The sequence below is a fragment of the Symphalangus syndactylus genome, chromosome 7 (assembly GCF_028878055.3).
Source record: "Symphalangus syndactylus isolate Jambi chromosome 7, NHGRI_mSymSyn1-v2.1_pri, whole genome shotgun sequence".
NCBI classification, from domain to species: domain Eukaryota; kingdom Metazoa; phylum Chordata; class Mammalia; order Primates; family Hylobatidae; genus Symphalangus; species Symphalangus syndactylus.
The window spans coordinates 45,478,668-45,504,142 of NC_072429.2; the positions used below are offsets into that span (position 1 = coordinate 45,478,668).

The 25,475-nt window shown below is 40.6% G+C and overlaps 1 protein-coding gene across 19 annotated transcripts in view; it reads right to left on the reverse strand.

Moving 5' to 3' along the window:
- Positions 1-25,475, reverse strand: part of LOC129486249 (protocadherin gamma-C4) — a 187,994-nt gene that overhangs the window by 37,941 nt on the left and 124,578 nt on the right. The gene's annotated exons all lie outside the window — the stretch shown is intronic.

The following is a 25,475-nucleotide window of genomic DNA, read 5'->3' on the forward strand; positions in this document are numbered from 1 at the left end:
TCCCTACCCTGTCTTTCACAAGGAGCATGATCTCAATTGTAGAGCACACTCTCTCTATCGTTTCCCTTTACTTGATCAATCCTTTTCCAAGATCTTGGGTACCATATGCCACAAGAAGTTGCACTGCTAATGAAGAAGAAGACGGAGAAGATTTTAAAAAGAAAAAAAGCCAGGCCTATTTACCACCTAGGATCTTTATAAAATTATTGAAATAATGGCAGCAAAGCTCCACAAATCTTTAGAAAATACAAAGCCTTTAGTCACAGAATAAAGAGCCTTAAGTTTTCTGCATTTAGAATTGTAGTCACCAAACAAAATTATAATGATTAGGATAGTGAATAAAAGAGTCCACTGTGATATACGCCAGAGTTGAGATGTATATCCTTGAACAAGAAACGAACCTCTAAGGGTTCCTGCTCCTATCCTATTAAATGAAGAAGGCAGGAAAAGTGCCTGGCACAGAGTAAGCCTCAATTAATGATGCAAACCACTCCATTAGATGTAAAGTGTTAGAGCCTCATACTATTTCTGTATATTTGTCTTGGACATCACTTTGATTGCATAGAGTCCTTTTGAAGTATAACAGAATCTTGAACACAGGTGAAGGGGTAGGCACATAGGTTAGGTAGGTAGAAAAGAAGTAAGGATATATAGGATATTTCCCGAAGAGATGAAAAGCCATATGTGACCTATATTTCCATGTCTTTAACACTTCAATTAATCTCTGAAAACACCCAGTTTTAAATGCTCAAGTTTGATAATTAGCCAGACCAGCAAGAGGGCTGATAGGCATTAGAAGATAGAATACATTTAGAATTTAGAATATAGAGTATAGCCCAATCATTTGCTACTCAAAATGTGAGGACCAGTGGTCTAGGCATCACCAGGGAACTTGTTAGAAATGCAGAAATGCCCTCCTCTAGACCTACTGAGACAGGATTTACATTTTAACAAAACATCAGGGTGATTTGAAAACACATTAAAGTTTGACAAGCACTCATCTAGTGGGTTATTCAGAGATACATTGGTTTATCAATCTTTTTTTCCCCTCTTCAGCATCACTTAATTCACAATCTGGTTTTTGAAAATCAGCTTTTAAAAATGTAAGTAGTTTTCTCAATAATAAGGCCTGTCATTTTCTTGATAATAAGGCCTGTAGTTTTCTGAGACTTTTGTTGTTGCTGTTTTTGTTGTTGTTTGTTTTTTGTTTTTGTTTCTGAGGCAGGATCTTGCTCTGTCATCCAGGCTGGAGTACAGTGGAATAATCATAGCTCACTGTAACCTCCAACTCCTTGGGCTCAAGGGATCCTCCCGCCTCAGACTTCTAAGTAGCTGGGACTACAGGCCTGAGCTACTGCACCCAGCTCATAGTTTTCTTAAGACCTCTTCATGAACCAACAGAACCCTTGTGTAAGCATTCTCCGCAATAGCGAGGTTGATCTTCCTAAAATTTTAATTGGATCACACAATTGTCCAGCTGCTCCTCAGTAGCATCATACTGTTCTTGAATTAAAATACCAAATCCTTTGCATAGTATCCAAGTTCTCATGTCGTCTCCCTCTCTCACTATACTCCATTGTACCACTTGGAGGGTGGTCAGAACCCCAGCCCTTCCCTGTCTCAGGGCCTTCACACAAGTTGTTCCTTTGCCAGGAAAGCTGCTTTCTCCTCCTTCCCTTTGCTTTGCTAATTTCTACAAGTCTTTCTGGTCTTAGTTTAAATGTTATTTCCTAATAGAGGTCTTCCATTAGGCCCCAGTTAAAACTAGGATCGTTTGTTATGCTCTCTCAGAACACCTTATATTTTTTCCATTGAACTTGGCACAACTTTAAATTTTATAATTATTTTTGCGTAAGCAAAATGTCTGCTTCCCCCACTGAAAAAGAAAAAAAGAAGTTCCAGGAGGGCAGGGACCATGCTATTTTGGTGGCCACTTGTATCCTCACTGTCTAGCACAGCAGGCACTTAATGCTTATTAATATAGCAATCTTTATGATACTGACATAGTATAATAATCATAGCATACACTAAGGACTATATATGTATTCATTTGTGTGGATCCAATCTCCCTGGAAGTAAGCATTTTTTAGAAGATACATTTACTCTTTCAAGTTACCAGTGGGCCTTCCTAGCCCTCATGATCTGAAGAGATAATATAGTTTGCCAAAGAGCCAAGTAAGGTGTGATAATACAACTCACAGTGGATAATAAACAAAGATGCCGTAACTTGTTGTATCACTTTTCTTTCCTTCTTCCTTCCTTCCTTCCTTTTTCTTTTTCTTTTTTTTTTTTTTTTTTTTTTTGAGTTTCGCTCTTGTTGCCCAGGCTGGAGTGCAATGGCGTAATCTTGGCTCACCACAACCTCCTCCTCTCAGGTTCATGCAATTCTCCTGCCTCAGCCTCCCGAGTAGCTGGGAATACAGGCATGTGCCACCACGTCCAGCTAATTTTGCATTTTTAGTAGATACGGGGGATTCTCCATGTTGATTAGGCTGATCTTGAACTCCCAACCTCAGGTGATCCGCCAGCCTCCGCCTCCCAAAGTGCTGGGATTACAGGTGTGAGCCACAGTGCCTGGCCTGTATCACTTATTTCTAGGGGAAATGGAAGGACCAGTATACAGGATTTATATACTGATTCAACACAATTTCCCAGTCTTTATCTTTTTTCTTCTTTGTTTTATAATTTCAAGAGAGCTTCTGACCAATGAGATGCAGCATTTAGAATAAAATTTTTTTTTTTCTTGAGATGGTGTCTTGCTCTGTCACCCAGGTTGGAGTGCAGTGGCACGATCTCGTCTCACTGTAAGCTCTGCCTCCTGGGTTCAAGCGATTCTCCTGCCTCAGCCTCCCTAGTAGCTGGGATACAGGTGCATGCCACCACGCCTGGCTAATTTTTTCTATTTTTAGTAGAGACAGGGTTTCACCGTGTTAGCCAGGATGGTCTCGATCTCCCAACCTCGTCATCTGCCTGCCTCGGCCTCCCAAAGTGCTGAGATTACAGGTGTGAGCCACCGCGCCGGCTATAATATAACTTTAAAATAGAAAGTGAATGTATTATATGATTGAGAGTAAGGTCTTAGTGTCAAAAAGATTCAAATTCCAGTACTGGATATTACACCTAGTAGCTATGTAACCATGAAACTTTTATTTTTAACTTCTCTTTTATTTTCTTTATCTATAAAATGGGACTAATAATAGTACTCATTGATATAACCACAGACATGTCAATCATTTTTAAAATCTTTTCACAGCTTTCTACGTACAATATAGTGCCCCTATACAATGCAGGGATTTTTAATAAATTTATACAGTAATGCAACCAACCCCACAATCCAGTTTTAGAATACTCTCATCACCCCCAAAATTTCCCTCATACTTGTCTGTAGTCAATCTTCCTAGCTTCAGCTTCAGGCAACCACAGTTCTGCCTTTTCCGAATATTTTATTAAAAAGGAATTATAAAATAGGTAGTCTTTTATATGACGTAGCATAATGTCAAACTCATCTTTTGACCACACCCTCAAATATGTTATGTCTCCAACCTTCCTTACCTGGTAAGTGGCACTTCTATTCCAGCCAGAATTTCAGAAGTAATTTTTAATATTTTTTTCTGCATCCCCACATCCAGTATATTACTAATCCATACCAATGCTTACTACTCCCAAAATATATTTTGAAACTATCAATTACTTACCCTATCTACTGCTACCCTTGAGTCAAAGCAACCTTAAATGTTATCATAGCTTCCTCGCTGTTAATTTTACTCCCTCTCTTGCATTCCCTAAATTCCATTTCACATGCAGAAACCTGAGTGATCTTTCAAAAATGTACATGAGATTATACACCTTCCTTGCTAAAAACATAACTAGGCCTAGCTACGTAACTTGTAGGGTCAGTGCAAAATAAAAATAGGGGGCTTGGAGGCTGGGCGCAGTGGATCACACCTGTAATCCCAGCACTTTGGGAGGCCGAGATGGGTGGATCACTTGAGGTCAGAAGTTTGAGACCAGCCTTGCCAACATGGTGAAACCCCATCTCTACTAAAAATACAAAAAAATTGCCGGGTGTGGTGGTAGGTGCCTGTAATCCCAGCTACTAGGGAGGCTGAGCCAGGAGAATCTCTTGAACCCAGGAGGCAGAGGTTGCAGTGAGGCAAGATCGCACCACTGCACTCTAGCCTGCACAACAGAGGGAGACTCTGTCTTAAAAAAAAAAAAAAAAAAAAATAGAGGGCTTGGGCTTGTTAATAAAAATGATTGACCAGGCACAGTGGCTCATGCCTGTAGTCCCAGCACTTTGGGAGGCTGAGGCGGGAGGATCACTTGAGGCCAGGAATTTGAGACCAGCCTGAGCAACATAGGGACAGTCCCATCTCTACAAAAACAAAAACAAAAACAAAAACAAAAAACAAACAAACAAAAAACTTATCTGAGCACAGTGGCGTGTGTTTGTCATCCTAACTACTCAGAAGGCTGAAGTGGGAGGATTGCTTGAGCCCAGGAGTTCAAGACTGTAGTGAGTCTACTGCACTCCAGCCAGGGTGACAGAGCAAGACCCTGACTCAAAAAAATAAAATAAAAATTATTAAGAATTTCAAGACGGGAACAGCAGAGCCCTAACCAAAGGGTAGGGGCCTTCAAAGCAAGGGGGCCCATCTAAGCATGAAGCCCTGTGTCCCTGCACAGGTCGCCTGCCTATGAAGTTGATCCTGCTTGGCACAGAGGAAACTCTCAATAGATATTACCTAATATATATTTTAATATTAGCTAACTGTCTAATTACCTAATATTATTCCCAGAGGGTTAGTAATATCAGAAAATCCTATTTAAAATGCTATTAAATTATTGCACACATGGAAAAAATACATAAAATCCTCTTAAAATCCTAAATATCATCGAGTAGGCTTTCCATTCAACCTAATGTGTCTATTTGAACAGCTTCCCAAGGTCAAATTATGGGATCATTTGAGGAAAAATGGAATAAAAACAGTTAACCAATAAATCAAACAAACATGTATCTCAATTTAGACAGGTGGGACGTTCAAGGGTTTGGTGAAGAAGCTGAATGGTTTAGCCTTCATATTTATCTGAAGTTTACCTGAATATTGCATACTTTGATTTGATAAGATGATCTATGAATCTTTTTTTTTTTTTTTGAGACGTCTTGCTCTGTTGCTCAGACTGGAATGTAGTGGCATGATCTCGGATCACTACAGTCTCTGCCTCTGGGGTTCAAGCAGTTCTCGTGCCTCAGCATCCCGAGTAGCTGGGATTACAGGCATGCCACGACGCCCAGCTAATTTTTGTATTTTTGGTAGAGATGAGGTTTCACCATGCTGGCCAGGCTGGTCTCAAACTCCTGACCTCAGGTGATCTGCCTGCCTCGGCTTCCCAAAGTGCCGGGATTACAGGCGTGAGCCACTGCACTCAGTCTGAATCTTAAGAATAAGTTTTATATGACCTCCATTCTATCTACAATGTTTTTGCAATTACAAATAATGCTGTGATAAATAACCTGGTATATATGTATTTTTGTAATTTTTGAGGTGTGTATTTATCATAAATTCCTAACAGTGTGATTGCTAGGTCATAGGACAAATGCATATGTAGTTTTGTTAGAACAAGAAGAAATTATGTCATCAAAATATTTTGGAACTTCAAACATTTATTTTATTTTACTTATTTTGGTTTGTTTATTTATTTATTTATTTAGAGACAGAGTCTCACTGTTGCCAGGCTGGAGTGCAGTGGCACAATCTTGGCTCACTGCAACCTCCACCTCCCGGGTTCAAGCGATTCTCCTGCCTCAGCCTCCTGAGTAGCTGAGACTACAGGCGTGCACCACCATGCCCAGCTAAGTTTTGTATTTTTAGTAGAAACGGGGTTTCACCATGTTGGCCAGGATGGTCTCGATCTCTTTACCTCATGATCTATCCACCTCAGCCTCCCAAAGTGGTGGGATTACAGGCGTGAGCCATCGTGCCCAGTCTATTTTGTTTTATTTTTTGAGATGGGGTCTTGCTCTGTTGCCCAAGCTGGAGTGCAGTGGGGTGATCATGGCTCACTAAAGCCTCAACTTCAAAAGGCTCAAGCAATCCTCTTGCCTCAGCTTCCCAAGTAGCTGGGACTACAGGCATGTGCCACCATTTCTGGCTAATTTTTAAATTTTTTTAGAGACAGGTTCTTGCTTTGTTGCCTAGAATGTTCTCAAACTCCTAGGTTCAAACAATCCTCCCACCTTGGCCTCCCAAAGTGCTGGGATTACAGGAGTGACTCACTGCACCCAGCAAAAAGAATAATTTTGGAGATCAAAAGCCTAAGTTTAAAAAAACCCACAGGTTTACCTCATCTCCCATTTTAGTGCTATTCTCTTCTAGTCTGGATCATATTAGTACCTTCTTTTTTTTTTTTTTTTTTGAGACGGAGTCTCGCTCTGTCGCCCAGGCTGGAGTGCAGTGGCTTGATCTTGGCTCACTGCAAGCTCTGCCTCCCGGGTTCACGCCATTCTCCTGCCTCAGCCTCCTGAGTAGCTGGGACTACAGGCACCCGCCACCATGCCCGACTAACTTTTTATGTTTTTAGTAGAGACAGGGTTTCACCGTGTTAGCCAGGATGGTCTTGATCTCCCGACCTTGTGATCCGCCTGCCTCGGCCTCCCAAAGTGCTGGGATTACAAGTATGAGCCACTGCGCCCGGCCTTTAGTACCTTCTTATTGTTTACTATATCACAGATGTTAAATATGTCAGGAAACTACCTGCAAAAAGTTTACTAAATTTGTCCACATGAAAATCTTCCATGAGACCTACATTCTCCTCAGAAATAATTTGTTTCAATTTTGCACCTGCATTTTGCTATTACATTGCTATCTAACTTATTATTATTTCTCACCAAATGGGCAGCCTTGTATGGCTATTTCTTTTTTCTTTTTTTCTTTTTTTTTTGAGATGGAGTTTTGCTCTTGTTGCCCAGGCTGGGGTGCAATGGCTTGGTCTCGGATCACCGCAACCTCTGCCTCCCAGGTTCAAGCAATTCTCCTACCTCAGCCTCCCAAGTAGCTGGGACTACAGGCACCCGCCACCATGCCCAGCAAATTTTTCTATTTTTAGCAGAGACAGGGTTTCACCATGTTGGCCAGGCTGGTCTCAAACTCCTAACCTCAGGTGATCTGCCTGCCTCAACCCCAAAGTGCTGGGATTACAGGTGTGAGCCACTGTGCCCAGCTTAGTTTTCTAAATGAAGTAATTTACTTCAACATATAACAGAGGAAGAAAGAATTGTGGTTTTCTGATCATTACAATTTTCTGGCAGCCAGGTGTGGTGGCTCATGCTTATAATCCTAGCATTTTGGGAGGCTGAGGTGGGCGGATTGCTTGAGCTCAGGAGTTTGAGACCAGCCTGGGCAACTTGGTGAAATCTCATTCTACAAAAAAATATAAAAATCAGCCTGGTGTGGTGGCATGTGCCTGTAGTCCCAGCTACTTGAGAGGCTGAGGTGGGGACACTTGAGCCTGTGAGGGGGAGGTTGCAGCAAGCTGAGATTGTGCTACTACACTCCAGCCTGGGCAACAGAGCCAGACCCTGTCTAAAAAAGATAAAAATCTTCTGGCACTATGGAAGTTTGGTACATGATAAAGATGCTATCTCAAATCACTGGGACAAAGACGAAGTACTTAATAAATGGCATTGGGACAACTGGATAGCCATTTGGGAAAAAAGATATAATCAGATCCATATCTCAGCACACACAAGAATAAACTCCAATTAGATCAGGGATCTAAATGTGGAAACCAAAAACCATGCAAGTACTAGCACTGGAAGAAAAAAGTAATGAATCTTTCTATAACCTAGGTGTGGGGAAAGGCTTTCTAACTATGACTTAAAACCTAAATACAATATAAGAAAACGTTGATTTGGCCGGGAGCAATGGCTCACATCTGTAATCCCAGCATTTTGGGAGGCCGAGGTGAGTGGATCACTTGAGGTCAGGAGTTTGAGACCAGCCTGGCCAACATGGTGAAACCCCATCTCTACTAAAAATACAAAACTTAGCCAGGCATGGTGGCATGTGCCGGTAATCCCAGCTACTTGGGAGGCTGAGAGATGAGAATCGCTTGAACCTGGGAGACAGAGGTTGCAGTGAACCAAGATTGCACCATTGTACTCCAGCCTGTGTGACAGAGTGAGACTTGGTCTAAAAAAAAAAAAAAAAGAAAACATTGATTCATTTCATTACACAAAAAACAAAAACAAAGGGAAAAAAATTGCATTGCAAAAAAATGCCAAAAGGTAAATGACGAGCCGTGAGAAAATATTTGCAGTCTATTTATTGGACAAAGGACTAATATTCCTAATACAAGGAGTTTTCAAAAACTTCATGGAAATGCATATTATGAAAAAAATGTGTGGATTTCAAAATATTTCTTGCACCAAAATAAACCCATACTAACTTGTTATAACATGTCTGAATAGGATCTAGTTTGAGGCACTAAGAAGAATAAGATAACAGTTTGAAAAGAGCCCCTATCAGAGTAACATGAATTCTGCTAAAATTGAAACAAGGACATCAAATTTATATGAAGCTTGAGTGGAAGAATGGTGAAATCATTGACGTTTTGTGAAAAGTTTATGGAGACAATGCTCCAAAGAAAACAGCAGTTTACAAGTAGCTAGCTTGTTTTAAGAAGAGATGAGACAATGTTGAAGATGAAGCCCACGGCAAAAGACCATCTACATCAATTTGGGAGGAAAAAAATGATCTTGTCTGTGCTCTAATTAAAGAAGACCTACAATTAACATAAGAAACAATAGCCAACACCAAAGACATCTTGGTTCAGCTTACACAATTCTGACTAAAAAATTAAAGTTGAGCAAACTTTCCATTAGATGGGTGCCAAAACCATTACATCTAGATTAGCTGCAAAAAAATTATCCAGGCATGGTAGCATGTGCCTGTAGTCCCAGCTACTTGGGAGCCTGAGGTGGGAGGATTGCTTGAGCCCACGAGGCCAAGGCTGCAGTGACCCATGATGGTGCCACTGCACTCCAGCCTGGGTAACAGAGCAAGGCTGTGTCTGAAAAAAAATAAAAATAAAATAGATCAGCTGCAGTAAGACCAGAGCTTTCATTTGATTTTTTTTTTTTTTTTTTTGAGCTGGACTCTTGCTCTGTTGCCCAGGCTGGAGTGCAGTGGCATGATATCAGCTCACTGCAAGCTCCGTCTCCTGGGTTCATGCCATTCTCCTGCCTCAGCCTCCCGAGTAGCTGGGACTACAGGTGTCCGCCACCACATCCAGCTAATTTTTTGTATTTTTAGTAGAGATGGGGTTTCACCATGTTAGCCAGGATGGTCTCGAAATCCTGACCTCACGATTTGCCCGCCTCGGCCTCCCAAAGTGCTGGGATTACAGGCGCGAGCCACTGGGCCCAGCCTCAGTTGAAATTTTAAACAAATGTGATCAAGATCCTGAAGCATTTCTTAAAAAAAAAAAACTGTAACAAGAGATGAAACATGACTTTACCAGTCTGATCCTGAAGACAAAGCACAAGAGGTGGAAGTGGTCTAGTCAATGAAAAAGCAGGCTGGTCAAGAGCAAATGTCATGGCAATGGCTTTTTTGGGATGTTCAAGGCATTTTGCTTGTTGACTTCCTGGAGGGCCAAAGAGTGATAAGATCTGCTTATTATGAGAGTGTTTTGAGAAAGTTACCAAAGCTTTAGCAGAAAATATGCCTGGGAAAACTTCCCCAGAATCCTTCTTGACCACGACAATGCTCCTGCTCATTCCTCTCATCAAGCAAGGGCAATCTGGTGAGAGTTTTCTTGGGTAATCATTAAGTGCCCACCTTTCAGTGCTGATTTGGCTTCTTCTGACTTGTTTTTGTTCCTAATCTTACAACTTTAAAGGGCACCCTTTTTTCTTCAGTAACCAATATAAAAAACACTACATTGACATGGCTAAATTCCCAGGACTCTCAGTTCTTTAGGGGTGAACTAAATGGCTAGTATCATTGCTTACAAAAGTGTCTTGAACTTGATGGGGCTCATGTTGAAAAATAAAGCTTATATTTTTATTTTTATCTTTTAATTAAATTTCTTCATAAACATTTAGAGTCCCTTCATATATCCCCTAAACTTTTTACAAATTTAGGCTGAAACACTTAAAAAAAACTACTAGAAAAATGAAAATAAGACATGAACAGACAATTCAAAAAAATATATAGGGTCATTTGTGGTGGTTCATGGCTGTAATCTTAGCACTTTGGGAGGCTGAGGTGGGAGGATCACTTGAAGCCAATAGTTCAAGACAAGCCTGGGCAACATAGTGAGACCCCATATCTCTACAAAAAAAATAAAAAAAATTAGCTGGACATGGTGGTGTCCATCTGTAGTTCTAGCTACTTGGGAGGCTAAGGTAGGAGGATTGCTTGAGCCCAGGAGTGTGAGGCTACAGTGAGCTATGACTGCATCACTGCAATTTGGCCTGGGCAACAGAACAAGATTCCTGTCTCTAAAAAAACAAAAAGATATAAACTGGCTTTTAAACATATGAAAAACTATTTAACCTCATTCATAATAAGAGAAATTTTAATTAAAATTATTTGGAGATATCTTTTTACCCATCAGGTTGGCAACAATTAAAAAGCTTGACAATATACTCTGCAAAGGAGACTATGGGACAATGGACATTCTCATCTATTTGTAGGAATGCAAGATGGGGAATAGCTATATTTAACAAAACTACATATACCTTTACCTTATGATGCAGCAATCACACTATTAGGAATTTATTATGCATACACACTTCAAAAATAACAACATGAACAACAAAAAATATATATATATCTATATATATATAGATATACCTATCTCAGGTTCTTCATTAGCATTTTTTATATTGCAAAAATATTGGAAACTACCTAAATGACAAGTCATAGATGAGTTGAACAGATAATGATATGTGCACATACAATGGAGTTTTTTTTTTTTTTAGACTGAGTCTCTCTCTGTCACCCAGGCTGGAGTGCAGTGGCGCGATCTCAGCTCACTGCAATCTCTGCCTCCTGGAATCAAGTGATTCTCCTGCCTCAGCCTTCCAAGTAGCTGGGACTACAGGCGCCCATAACCACACCCAGCTAATTTTTGTATTTTTAGTAGAGATGAGGTTTCACCATGTTGGCCAGGCTGGCCTTGAACTCCTGACCTCAGGTGATCCATCCGCCTTGGCCTCCCAAAGTGTGGGATTACAGGCATGAGCCACCGCACCCGGTTTTTACAATGGAGTTTTATGAAGCTATTTTAAAAATGAAGATTTCTATAAATTAATATAGAATGATTTCCAGGATATATTATTAGTACAAAAAGCAAAGTGAAAACTTTTCCTTTCAGTCATGTGAAACCAGATATACCACTACAACAACTAGGAAGTGGATCAAAATGTGTGATAAAAGCTTTTAGACATTGGTTCAAAAGACAGTGCAGGATTCTAATCCATAAGAGAAGCAGGCCGGGCGCGGTGGCTCATGCCTGTAATCCCAGCACTTTGGGAGGCCGAGGTGGGCGGATCACGAGGTCAGGAGATCCAGACCATCCTGGCTAACACGGTGAAACCCCGTCTCTACTAAACAAAATACAAAAAATTAGCTGGGCGTGGTGGCGGGCACCTGTAGTCTCAGCTACTCGGGAGGCTGAGGCAGGAGAATGGCATGAACCCGGAAGCCGGAGCTTCTAGTGAGCCGAGATCACGCCACTGCACTCCAGCCTGGGCGACAGAGCGAGACTCCATTCCAAAAAAAAAAAGAGAAGCAAATGAGGATCCGCAAACTAGGATCTCCATTTTTTTGCCTGGAGACAACTTTCAGACTGTGGGGCAGGAAAGGGGAAATCCAACAGTAACACCATGGTTTTGCTGAGTTGAGGAATAGATATTAGAGTTTGGGGAGATTAGGAGATTAAGGCAGCCAGAATTTATGGGACAGAGTACTAAAGAGAATGGAGCTACACAAAGAACTCCAGGAACATTAATATGGATCCCCAAGTCTTTGGCTAAATAATAATCTGAGCATACATAGAGTGCACTGACACTCCTCTGCAGCTGGGTGAAGAACTGCCGGGGAGCTATTAGCTGAATTCTTGGTGGTCACATAGGGCTGGAAAATGTTTGAATTTCATTTAGCCATAATAAAGAGACCCTGTTGAATACTCAGATTAATCAAAAAAGTCAAGAATTAAGTGGCAGGTCTAAATTAGCCCAAGGCAAAAGTTACTATAGACCTGTCCTAACAACACTTAAAAACAAGCCTTGAAAAGATCAACCTGATCTGCAAAAAACATAATAACCTTCCAAAACAAACTGCAATAGTTCTTAAAGAAAGACAAAATCCAAACACTCAAAAATATGACATTTACAATGTCTGCTGTCCAATAAAAACATTATTAGACATGCAAATAAGCAACAAATTGTGACCCCAAGCCAGGAAGAAAATCATCACTAGGAATTACAGAGGTGACAAAATTAGCAGACAAGGACTTTAAAACTTCCATTATAAATGTGCTCAAAAATTTAAAGAAAAATATGAAGATAATGAGGAGAGAAATGAAAGAGTCAAATGGAACTTCTAAAAGTGAAAAATACAATATATGAAATGGAAACTTCACTGGATGGGATTAGCAAATACAGTAAACACTGAAGAAGAAAAGATCCCTGAACAACACTGTTACTAACTTGATCTAGTTGACAATTATAGGATACAACAACCACGAGAAGCAGAATACACAGTTTTCAGTTACACAGTTGTGTGTAAGCAACACTCACCAAGATAGACCATATTCTGTGCCATAAAAAAATGTTAACGAATTTAAAAGAATAGAAACCATACAATGTATATTTTTGGATCACGATACAATTAAATTAGAAATCAGTGACAAATATATTTGGGTAATACTTACATATTTGGTGACTAAACAATACACTTTAGGCTGGGCATGGTGGCTCATGCCTGTAATCCCTGCACTTTGGGAGGCTGAGGCAGGCGGATCACCTGAGGTCAGGAGTTCAAGACCAGCCTGGCCAACATGATGAAACCCCATCTCTACTAAAAATACAAAAAATTGGACTGGGTGCAGTGGCTCATGCCTGCAATCCCAGCACTTTGGGAGGCCAAGGCAGGCAGATCACCTGAGGTCGGGAGTTCAAGACCCGCCTGACCAACATGGAGAAACCCCATCTCTATTAAAAATACAAAATTAGCCTGGCGTGGTGGCATATGCCTGTAATCCCAGCTACTCAGGAGGCTGAGGCAGGAGAATTGCTGGAATCCAGGAGGCAGTTGTTGCAGTGAGCCGAGATCGTGCCATTGCACTCCAGCCTGGGCAACAAGAGCAAAACTCTGTCTCAAAAAAAAAAAAAAAAAAAAAATAGCTGGGTGTGGTGGTGGGCACCTGTAATCCCAGCTACTTGGGAGGCTGAGGCAGGAGAATCGCTTGAATCTGGGAGCCGGGATTGTGCCACTGCACTCCAGCCTGGGCAAAAAAAGCAAAACTCTGTCTCAAAATAAACAAACAAAATAACATACTTTAAAATAATCCATGGGTCAAAGAAGAAATTGCAAGGTGTATTAGAAAATACTTTGAACTAAATTATAATGGAAATATAACATCCAAAATATTATCTTTGCAAACTACACATCTGACAAAGGACTAGTATCCAGAATCTACAAGGAACTAACAAATCACCAAGAAAAATAAAACACAATCCCATTAAAAAGTAGGCAAAGGACACGAATAGCCATTTCTCAAAAGAAGGTATACAAATGGCCTACAAACATATGAAAAAATGCTCAACATCGCTAATCATCAGGAAAATGCAAATTAAAACCACAACGAGATACCACCTTGGTCCTGCAAGAATGGCCATCATTAAAAAGTCAAAAAACAATAGATGTTGGTGTGGATGTGGGGAAAAGAGAACACTTATACATTGCTGCTGGGAATATAAATTAGTACAACCTCTATGGAAAACAGTATGGAGATTCTCTAAAGAGCTAAAAACAGATCTACCATTCAATCCAGCAATCCCACTACTAGGTATCTACCCAAAGGAAAATAAGTAATTATATGAAAAAGACACTTGGACATACACGTTTAGAGCTGCACAATTCACAATTGCAAAAATGTGAAACCAACCTAAGTCCCCATCGACTAATGAGTGGATAAAGAAAATGTGGTATATATACATATATATATATATACACACACACACACACACACACAGACACACACCATGGAATACTACTCAGCCATGAAAAGGCATGAAATAATGTCCTCTGCAGCAACTTGGATCGAACTAGAGGCCATTACTGTAAGTGTGTATATATGTATACATACACATATATACTTCGTGTGTATATATGTATACATACACATATATACTTCGTGTGTATATATGTATACATACACATATATACTTCGTGTGTATATATGTATACATACATATATATACTTCGTGTGTATATATGTATACATACATAAATGTGTATATATACTTATAACAATAGTTTATTCTCATTCAACTGTTGGTGGATATATAGATATATAACTCTGTTTACAGTTACATATGTGTAAACACAGTTATATATCTATATCTGTCTATGTATCTAACACAGAGAGCCCAGAAAAAACCCACACCTACATATGTACGTGGCCAAATGATTTTTTATTAAGGTGCTAAGATTATTTGGTGGGGAAAAGATAGCCTTCTCAGCATATTTTTCCAAAGAGACAATTGGATATTCCTTTGGAAAAAAATATTAATCTTCATTGTTACTTCACACCATACACCATACATAAACATCAACTCAAAAGGATGCATAGACCAAATTATAAACAGTAGAACTATAAAACTTCTAAAAGAAAATATAGGAGAAAATCATCGTAAGTTTTCAGTAGGCAAAGAGTTTTTGAATAGGACATAAGAAATACAAACTACAAAAGAAAAAAATAAATTGGGCTTTATCAAAATTACAGCTTCTGCTCTTCAAAAGACACAACTAAGAAAATGAAAAGACAAGTCATAGTCTGGGATAAAATATCCACAAAATATGTATGTGACAAAGAGCTCACATCAAGAATATATATATTATATATAATAATCATATATAATTACATATATAATTATTATTTTTTAGATGAAGTCTCACTCTGTTGCCCAGGCTGGAGTGCAGTGGTGCAGTCTTGGCTCACTGCAACCTCCGCCTCCTGGGTTCAAGCGATTCTCCTGCCTCAGCCTCCTGAATAGCTGGGATTACAGGCACCTGCCATCATGCCCAGCTACAAGATATATTTTAAAACTCCCATAGCTCAATTTTAAGAAGGCGTTTAGCTCAGTTAAAGATGAATGAATACTTCAAGAAGATATACAAATAGACAATAAACACATGAAAAGATGCTCAGTGTCTCTAGTCAACAAGGAAAAACAGTTGAAACTTCAATGAGATAGTATCACACACCCACTAGAATTGCTAACATTTAAAAAATTGACAATAGGAAGCATTGGTGAGAAAATGTAGCAAGCGGAACTCTTTATGCATTGCTCATGAAAATGTAAAGTGATACTACCACTTTGAAAAATAGTTTGGCAGCTTCTTATAAAGTTAAGCATATACTTTCAATTTCATATGACCCCCAAAACAATTCTGTTTTGGGGTATTTATCCAAGAGAAATAAAAAAATATGCCTACAAAAATACTTGTACATGATTGTTCACATCACTTTAATTCAGAATAGCACTAAACTGGACACAACTCAAATGTCCACCAACAGTTGAATGAATGAACAAATTGTGATATATCCACACAACGCAATATTGCTCAACAATCAAATGGAACACGCTGCTGATACACACAGGAACATGAATGAATTTCAAGAAATTTTGAGCAAAAGAAGACGGATACAAAATAGTATATGTTATAGGATTCCATTTAGATGAAATTCTGAAAGAGGCAACACTAATTTATAGTGACAGGAAGCAGACCAGTTGTTGCCTGGAGCTGGAGAAGTAGTGAATTGATTGCAAAGGGGCATGAGGGAACTTTTGAAGGTTATAGAAATGTTCTATATTTTGATTGCATGATGGTTACACAGATGTAAACAATTGTCAAAATGCATAGTACTGTATAATTTTAAAAGGTAAATTTTATGTTATATAAATTATACTTCAATACAGCTGGTAAGGCTGGACGTGGTGGCTCATGCTTGTAATCCCAGCACTTTGGGAGGGTGAGGCAGGAGGACTGCTTGAGGCCGTGAGTTTGTGACCAACCTAAGCAACATAGTGAGACCCCGTCTCCACAAAAAATAGAAAAAATTACCTGTGCATGGTGTGCTATGCCTGTAGTCCCAGCTACTTGGAAGGCTGAGGTGGGAGGATCACTTGAGCCTGGGAGGTCGAGGCTGCAGTGAACTCTGATCACACCACTGCACTCCAGCCTGGGTGACACAGCAAGACCCTGTCTCAAAAACCAAAACCAATAGCTGGATGTGGTGGCGAATGCCTGTAATCCCAGCTACTCAGGAGGCTGAGGCAGGAGAATTGCTTGAACCCGAGAGGTGGAGGTTGCAGTGAGCTGGGATAGTGTCACTGCACTCCAGCCTGGCTGGCTGACAGAGTGAGACTCGTCTCCAAAACAAACAAACAAATAAACAAAAAACCCAAAACCAAAACAAACAAACAAAATAAAGCTGATAAGTTTTTTAAAAAAAAAGTGTCAAACAGTATGTACAGGCAGTCCTCATTTTCTGCAGTTGTACGGTATTTTAAAAATTGCTAATGTGGGGGACCTCCTCTTTCGGCTTTGGAACCCCCCTCCCTCTGTCTCTGCAAGGGGGAGCATCTTCCGTCTTCTCCCTTCCTTCTTGCTTATTAAACTCTCCGATCCTTAAAACCACTCCACGTGTGTCCGTGTCGTTTTATCTAAACCGGCATGAGGACCAGGAACCCTGTTGTTCCTCCACTCATCAGAGCCGTATCATTTTGGTGCATGGACTGGGAAAGGAAACTTATTTTAAACTATTTATGGCCTTTAATAATCAAGTAAGGTATACTACTGTGAACAAAGTTTGGAGCATGTTCATTTTTCTCTGCCTGGTTCCTCTAAAATTTGGAGACTATGTGTAAGCACTCTTAACTTATGGCAATATAGTTGTTCGCATCAGTGCGGTAAGAACCCGTTTTTCTTTGTCAACAGAACACAATTGGAGAAACTGGTTATTTTACCAAGGCTTTAACTGAAAGGGTGTGTTTCCCTTTAAGGAATCAAGCTTGACATGCAGAGCCAATAAAAGCCCCTTGGGGAGAACTGGCCTCACACCTTGTCTACACAGTCCCCACACAGGGTTCCTAACCTGTGGTCAGTGAAGAATGTCACTTTCTAACAGGTCTGGAAGCTCTGAGTTTATCTTGGGACCTCAAGAGGAGAGGATAACCCAACTCACAGGTATTAGAGGATACAAACCCATGGCTGGGCTTAGCTTTAAAAGTCTTATCTGAAATTCCTCGTGGAACAGTGTTTCATCAAAGCCAATCCAAAAGTCCTGTGTAGAAATAACCATTCTTGCTGCACTTCATGCAAATAATCAGGCCAAGTATAAGACTAAAGTTCATTCATAATTAGTTTTTACCAAAAATGAGGACTGGAGAGAAAAATTTTGCTCCAAAGCTTGTCATACATTTGTCATTAAATCCTAGTCTCATTAATTGTTTTTAAGCTTTTTGCCTACATTTTAGACTAACCCTGCTTATTCCTGTGAATCAAGTGGTGATCTTCTGCAGCTTGGGGGTGGGGGTGGGGGGGGGGATGGGTAATGTAAAAATGTGAATCAATATGCTAGTTCCGGGCAATTACTTTGCAAATTGTGCCAGGTAATGAAAGTAAGTAAGGTGCCCGTAACCCGTAACCCGGAGGTTTCTTTGTTTGGGAAAATAAAACCAAGGAACTTCGTAGGCCCACAGAGGGGAATTCTATATGTTGGCAAGTAAAATTTTAGATGGAAATTACCTACCACACCACACTTGTGGGAATTGCTGTCCTCGCTCTACTATTTGCAATAGGGTTATCCATGGTAGCACCTTCTAACTGAAATATTGGACAGAGTTTCCATTGCTGTTGTATTTTGCTTAATTAGTATCCTTATAGCAGGGATAATAGTTACTGGCAAAAAGGAAGCATGAAAGTTTTACTATCACTGAGTCTACTAGGACTTTTTATTGGATTTAGTAATGCAGTTTTTGTTTGTTTGTTTTGTTTTTTGTTTTGTTTTGAGACGGAGTTTTGCTCTGTTGCCCAGGCTGGAGTGCAGTGGTGCGATCTCAGCTCACTGCAACCTCTGCCTCCTGGGTTCAAGCGATTCTCCTGCCTCAGCCTCCCAAGTAGCTGGGATTACAGGCGCCCGCCATCACGCTGGCTAATTTTTTGTATTTTTAGTAGAGATGGGGTTTCGCCATGTAGGCCAGGCTGGTCTCGAATTCCTGACCTCGTGATGTGCCCGCCTCAGCCTCCCAAAGTGCTGGGATTACAGGCGTGAGCCACCATGCCCGGCCAGTAATGCATTTTTAAATGAAACATGTTGCTTTGGGATTAACACCTCTAGTAAAGTAGAGAAAAATCTACAGGTACTTAAAAATCAAATCAAAATTATTGACAGGCTCAGGAAAAATGCGGGCTTCAGCCCTGAGTGGCTACAATCCCTCTTTAATTACTTCCAGTTTTCTTTATGGAATTGGTTAACCCTTTCATTAAGCACTCTCTTGCTTATATGTGTTGTATTGATATTTGGACTCCATATACTCAATACTATAACTTGAATTGTTTCTTCTCGCCTAGAAGCAAACTCCAAATAGTGCTGTAAACTGAAACACACATGGACGCCATTCTTCCGAGGACCCTTAGATCGACCCCAGGAGGAGCCCTAGCTGCTGTTCTCCATTCGACACCCCTTTTCAGCAGGAAGTAGCCAGAAACAGTGGTCGCCCAAAACCCCCTAACAGCAGTTCGTTTGATATCGCCACAGGGAGGAATGTGGTAGGAGTTATTAAGAAATTATTCTGTAATCCCACCACTTTAGGAGGCCAAGGCGGGCAGATCACGAGGTCAGGAGATCGAGACCATCCTGGCTAACACGGTGAAACCCCGTCTCTACTAAAAATACAAAAAATTAGCCGGGAGTGGTGGCGGGCGCCTGTAGTCCCAGCTACTTGGGAGGCTGAGGCAGGAGAATGGCATGAACCCGGGAGGCGGAGCTTGCAGTGAGCCCAGATCGCGCCACTGCACTCCAGCCTGGGCAAGAGTGAGACTCTGTCTCAAAATAATAAACAAACAAACAAATAAATAAATAAATAAATAAATAAAAATAAAAAAAGAAATTAAAAAAAGAAATTATTTTATGCAGATAGACAGGAAAAGGGGTCCTTGGGAAGTTTTCATTTTTTAAAGCATCTCCGGAAAAAGTTTCTTTTAAAGCCCCAGCTCTTACAGCCAGGCCGGCAACCTTTGATATGCAAATGCAGGCCATTAGAAACTGGGTCCGTTCAACTTGGCGATTCCCACAGCCTTCTTGCCCTTGCCCCACAAGTTCCTGGCCACATGGCTGCTCCCACATATCACCACGTGTGTAGAACATCCATGGCGCCCTGTATTTGCATATTAAAAGGCTAGGGTGGGAGGGCCAGCTTTTTCTCGGGCTACGTGAATGACACGCCTGGTCAAACCAATCCCCTGAGCCCTATGCAAATCAGACATCACCTCCTCCAGCCTCTGCATAAATACCTGGCTGGTATCCATGGTAGATGGGGACCTCCTATTTTGGAGCCCCGCTCCCTCTGTCTCTGTAAGGGGGAGCTCCTTCCTTCTGTCTTTTCCTTTCCTTCTTGCCTATTAAACTCTCTGCTCCTTAAAACCACAAACACACACACAAAATTGCTAATGCAAGATGAAACTATGTAAAGTGATGTTAATAATCAATGGGAAAAAATGCGATTGTACTATGACCTTTAACATTTTTTGTCAAAGCATTAATAACTCTTATTATTGGTTGTAAATTTGTAGGGAAATAAAGAAACTAAAAAAAAACAAACAAACTGATATTTATTTAACACAGTGTAATTTAAAACATTAGAACCGCCGGGCGCAGTGGCTCAAGCCTGTAATCCCAGCACTTTGGGAGGCCGAGGTGAGCGGATCACGAGGTCAGGAGATTGAGACCATCCTGGCTAACATGGTGAAACCCCGTCTCTATCTACTAAAAATATATTTTAAAAAATAGCCAGGCGTGCTGGCGGGCGCCTGTAGTCCCAACTACTCGGGAGGCTGAGGCAGGAGAATGGCGTGAACCCAGGAGGCGGTGCTAGCGGTGAGCTGAGATCGCGCCACTGCACTCCAGCCTGGACGACAGAGCGAGACTCCGTCTCAAAAAAACAAAACAAAAACAAACAAACAAACAAACAAACAAAAAAACATTAGAACCATGGAAGATTATTTCCTTGTAAAAAATATATCAAGATTAGTTTGGCCTCTTTTCATCCTATAACATATAATATGGAATAAGCAGGTGGAGCATGGTGGCTCATGCCTGTAATCCCAGCGTTTTGGGAGGCCGAGGTGGGCAGATCACCTGAGGTTGGGGGTTCGAGACCAGCCTGACCAACATGGAGAAACCCTGTCTCTACTAAAAATACAAAATTAGCCGGGCATGGTAGCACCTGCCTGTAATCTCAGCTACTTGGGAGGCTGAGGCAGGAGAACTGCCTGAATCCGGGAGGCGGAGGTTGCGGTGAGCCGAGATCACACCATTGCACTCCAGCCTGGGCAACAAGAGTGAAACTCCATCTCTAAATAAATAAATAAAAAGGAACAAGTACCTTTTCTTCATCTTGACAAGTTGCCATATTCCTTTCTAAGTTTGGATCAACTTCCAACATTTTGTTTATTCTTGGAGGTTTCAATGTTGTGAAATATCTGAGAGTTCCTTTAATGTGAAGTTTTTACTGGCATTACTTTCTCTGGGACATCTTCATCCTTTTCATCACAACTACTTTTCTCATTCATGTCAATAAATTTACCTTCACTAAGCGCCTTTAGCTGCCCTTCTAGAGATTCTTGAAAGTAGCAATGTGAACATTCCCATGGTCAGCTATTTCTTCTATAACTCCATTTATGTTCAATTCAAATTTCACTGAAAACACTATCACTTTTATTTCTTTGCTGCACTTTTATCTTTGCTGGCCAATTCTTAATACATTTTTGTAAAATGTTATGTGGGTTTATCACTGGAAGGCAACACGACTACATGCTTTGCTGTCTGTGCATGAACTAAATAATAGGCACACACTGACTAATCACTGACATACTTTGAAAGAAGTCATGTGATTGGTCACATTATTTTGCTCATCTGTTATTTTCAAAGTGATCTGTGGACTGAAGGGCTAGCAGCCAAGTTTGTCCTTTATGGAACTACTCAAAGTTAATATACCATGGTAACTAAAATTTGAATTATTTTTAGGAGACTTATGTTATTTAAGCTGTAGTAACAAATATTTTTATAGTGAAACTGTTCAAAGCCAGGACTACCTACATAGTGTGTTACCTTTTGTGTAAGAAAGAAGAGGACATAAGAAAATATAAATATGTATAGGTTTTGTTTTTGTGTTTTGCAAAAAGAAACACAGTGAGGATAAACCACAAACTAATTAAATCGATTATCTACAGAGTGTGGTGTGAATGAGGCAGAAGGTATAGGGGAGGAATGACAACTTTCTGAGTACACCTTTTTTTAGTAGTTTTGACTTTATGTTAATGTTTTACATATTCAAAAAAGAATACTGGGCTAGGTGTGGTGGCTTATGCCTGTAATACCAGCACTTGGAGGCTAAGGCAGGAGGATCACTTGAGCCCAGGAGTTCAGGGTCAGCCTGGGGCAACATAGTGAGACCCCATCTCTAAAAAAAAAAAAAAAAATTAAAAAATTAGCCAGGCATGGTGGTGTGCACTTGCAGTGCCAGCTATTTGGGAGGCTGAGGTGGGAGGATCCCTTAAGTGCACGAGGTTGAGGCTGCAGTGAGCTGTGATTGTACCACTGGACTCCAGCCTGGGTGACATAGCGAGACCCTATCTCAAAAACAAAACAAAACAAAAAAGCAACAGAAAATACACTAATCAACCAGAGTGTGGCAAAACTCTAAAACTGCACATAATATAAACAGACTTTATTTTAATGAATCACATAACTATACTACAAGTAACTTTTCAGCACAGTATTTTGATAATATACCCTCAGTTTCAAGACAACCAGTTGCAAGCAAATCTTCAGCAGCTCTTTCTTACTGTATAATGCCAACTAATAAAAGTAGAATAAATTGTTACAAATGGAGTTAGAAAATCATCTCCCCAGAGTGTGGGCTGGACCAAGTGATTTTGCTTCTTATGAACAAACTACAGCAAAAATGATGGTATGTCACTTTCTCAGTCTTTCACTCCCTCCCTTCCTTCCTCCTTCTCTCTTCCTCTCTCCCTCCTTCCCTCCCTCATTCCTTCCTTTCTTTCTTGACAGGGTTTCATTCTGTGGCCTAGGCTGGAGTGCAGTGGATGGAGCAAATGAGTAAATATATTCATAGCACTGGGAGCCAGGGTTCTTACTGTTGGAAAATAAAAATACAAAGATGGAAAGGGGGAAGGCTAGGAAGAACCAGAACTGGAGGTATCAATATGAACTCACGATTTTGAGGGAGTGTGTATACAAATATAAATATGGGTGTGTTTATGTGTGTTTTTCCTAGCTCTGTCTGCTGACAAGGCCTAGAAACAGTGATAGCCCATTAGCAGTGAGCATACCTCACACACAGATCTTAGTTTCTAAATACTATTCCCTACCAAAATGAAGCAAGGCTTTTGGATAAATGTTCATCTCAGAGCTGGAACAAGGCAAGTATGAGTCTCTAATATCTTCTTATATCAGAAAGTAAGAAAGGGTTCAAGAAAATGAGAGAGTTATGGCAAAAGGACACAAGAACTAGCTTGAAGAGGTTCTTATTGGCAACATCTAAAACAATTTGAGGTCAAAATAAAAAATGGCAGTAATGGAAGATACTCATTGGAAAAAACACATGAGCCATACATGAATAAATAAAAAGAGAAAAGAAAGCTCTTTCTTACTATATAATGCCAACTAATAAAAGTAGAACAAGTTATTACAAATGGAGTTAGAAAATCATCTCCCCAGAGTGTGGGCTGGACCAAGTGATTTTGCTTCTAATGAACAAACTACAGCAAAAATGATGGTATGTCACTTTCTCGGTCTTTCCCTGCCTCCATACCTCCCTTCCTTCCTCCCTCCCTCCCTTGTTCCTTCCTTTCTTTCTTGACAGGGTTTCATTCTGTGGCCTAGGCTGGAGTGCAGTGGTGTGATCTCGGCTCACTGTAACCTCTGCCTCCTGGGTTCAAGCAATTCTCTGGCCTCGGCCTCCTGAGTAGCTGGGACTATAGGCACGCACCACCAGACCAGCTAATTTTTGTATTTTTAGTAGAGGCAGGGTTTTGTCATGTTACCCAGGCTGGTCTTGAACTCCTGGGCTCAAGCAGTCCACCCGCCTTGGCCTCTCAGAGTGCTGGAATTACAGGTTTGAGCTACCATGCCTAGCCTGGTATGTCACTTTCAAAATTAGGTTTATAAAAAGATTGTGGCTTTCATCACATTTGCCCTCTCTGGCACTCTCCTTTACTTGCTCTAACAGAAGCTGGTTGCCCTATGGATGTCCACATGGCAAGGAACTGAGGTAGACCTCAAGCTAACAACCAGCAAGAAACTGGAACCCTTATTCTAACAATCCACAAGGAACTTAATTTTGCCATTAACTATGTGAGAGAGATTAGAATCGGATCCATCCTCTGTTGACCCTTCAGATAAGACAATAGCCTTAGGTGACACTTTAATCGCTGCCTTGTAAGACTTTGAGGCAGAGGCACTCAGCAAAGCTATACCCAGTCCTGATCCACAAAATTTATGAGATAATAAATGCTTCTTTTAAGCCACTAAGTTTTGGGATAATTTGTTACACAGCAATGGCTAAATAATATACTACCAAAAAAATGTCTAGTTTAAATACAATCATAAGGCTGGGTGCGGTGGCTCACGCCTGTAATCCCAACACTTTGGGAGGTAAAGGTGGGTGGATCACAAGGTCAGGAGCTCGAGACCAGCCTGGCCAATATGGTGAAACCTCATCTCTACTAAAAAAAATACAAAAAAATTAGCCGGGCGTGGTGGCACATGGCTGTAATCCCAGCTACTTGGGAGGCTGAGGTAGGAGAATTGCTTGAATCCGGGAGGCAGAGGTTGCAGTGAGCCGAGATCGCGCCACTGCACACCAGCCTGGGTGACAGAGCAAGACTCCATCTCAAAAAAAATAATAATAATAATAATAAAAATAAATAAATAAATAAATAAATAAGTACAATCATGAGGTCCGGGCACGGTGGCTCATGCGTGTAATCCCGGCACTTTGGGAGGCCAAGGCGGGTGGATCACCTGAGGTCAGGAGTTCGAGACCATCCTGGGCAACATGGCAAAACCCCATTTCTACTAAAAGTACAAAAATTAGCCAGGCATGGTGGCAGGCATCTGTAATCCTAGCTACTCAGGAGGCTGAGGCAGGAGTATTGCTTGAACCTGGGAGGCAGAAGTTGCAGTGAGCCTAGATTGCGCCACTGCATTCCAGCCTGGGTGAAAGAGTGAGACCCTGTCTCAAAAAAAAAAAAAAAAAAGAGAGACACGGCAACTAAATGCAATGTGTGATATTTTGGACTAAAAAAAATTACTATAAGGTATAGTAAAATATACTATAAGGGTTGGTAAAATTTAAATATGGACTATAGGCTAAATAATTATATTGTATTGATGTTAAATTTTCTGATTGTTATTATAGAAATTTAATTATATGAAAGAATGTCCTTGTTAGGAAATACACAATGAGGTGTTTAGGAATAAAGAAACATAATTTCTACAACTTACTCTCAAATGTCATAAAAATAATCATGTCATAAAAAAATCATATCATACAAAAATAATGTGTGTGTACATACACACAAACATATATACATACACACTTGGGTGTGTATGTAAATATGTATATATAGATACATCTTTATTAAAAACTTTTTTACATTTTTTTTTTTTTGAGACAGAGTCTTGCCCTGTTGCCCAGGCTGGAGTGCAGTGGTGCAATCTCGGCTCACTGCAACCTCTGCCTCCCAGGTTCAAGCATTTCTCATGCCTCACCCTTAGGCATGGGGTACCAGGCCTGGCTAATTTTTGTATTTTTAGTAGAGATGGAGTTTTATCATGTTGGCCAGGCTGGTCTTGAACTCCTGGCCTCAAGTAATCCACCTGCCTCAGCCTCCCAAAGTTCTGGGATTACAGGAGTGAGCCACTGC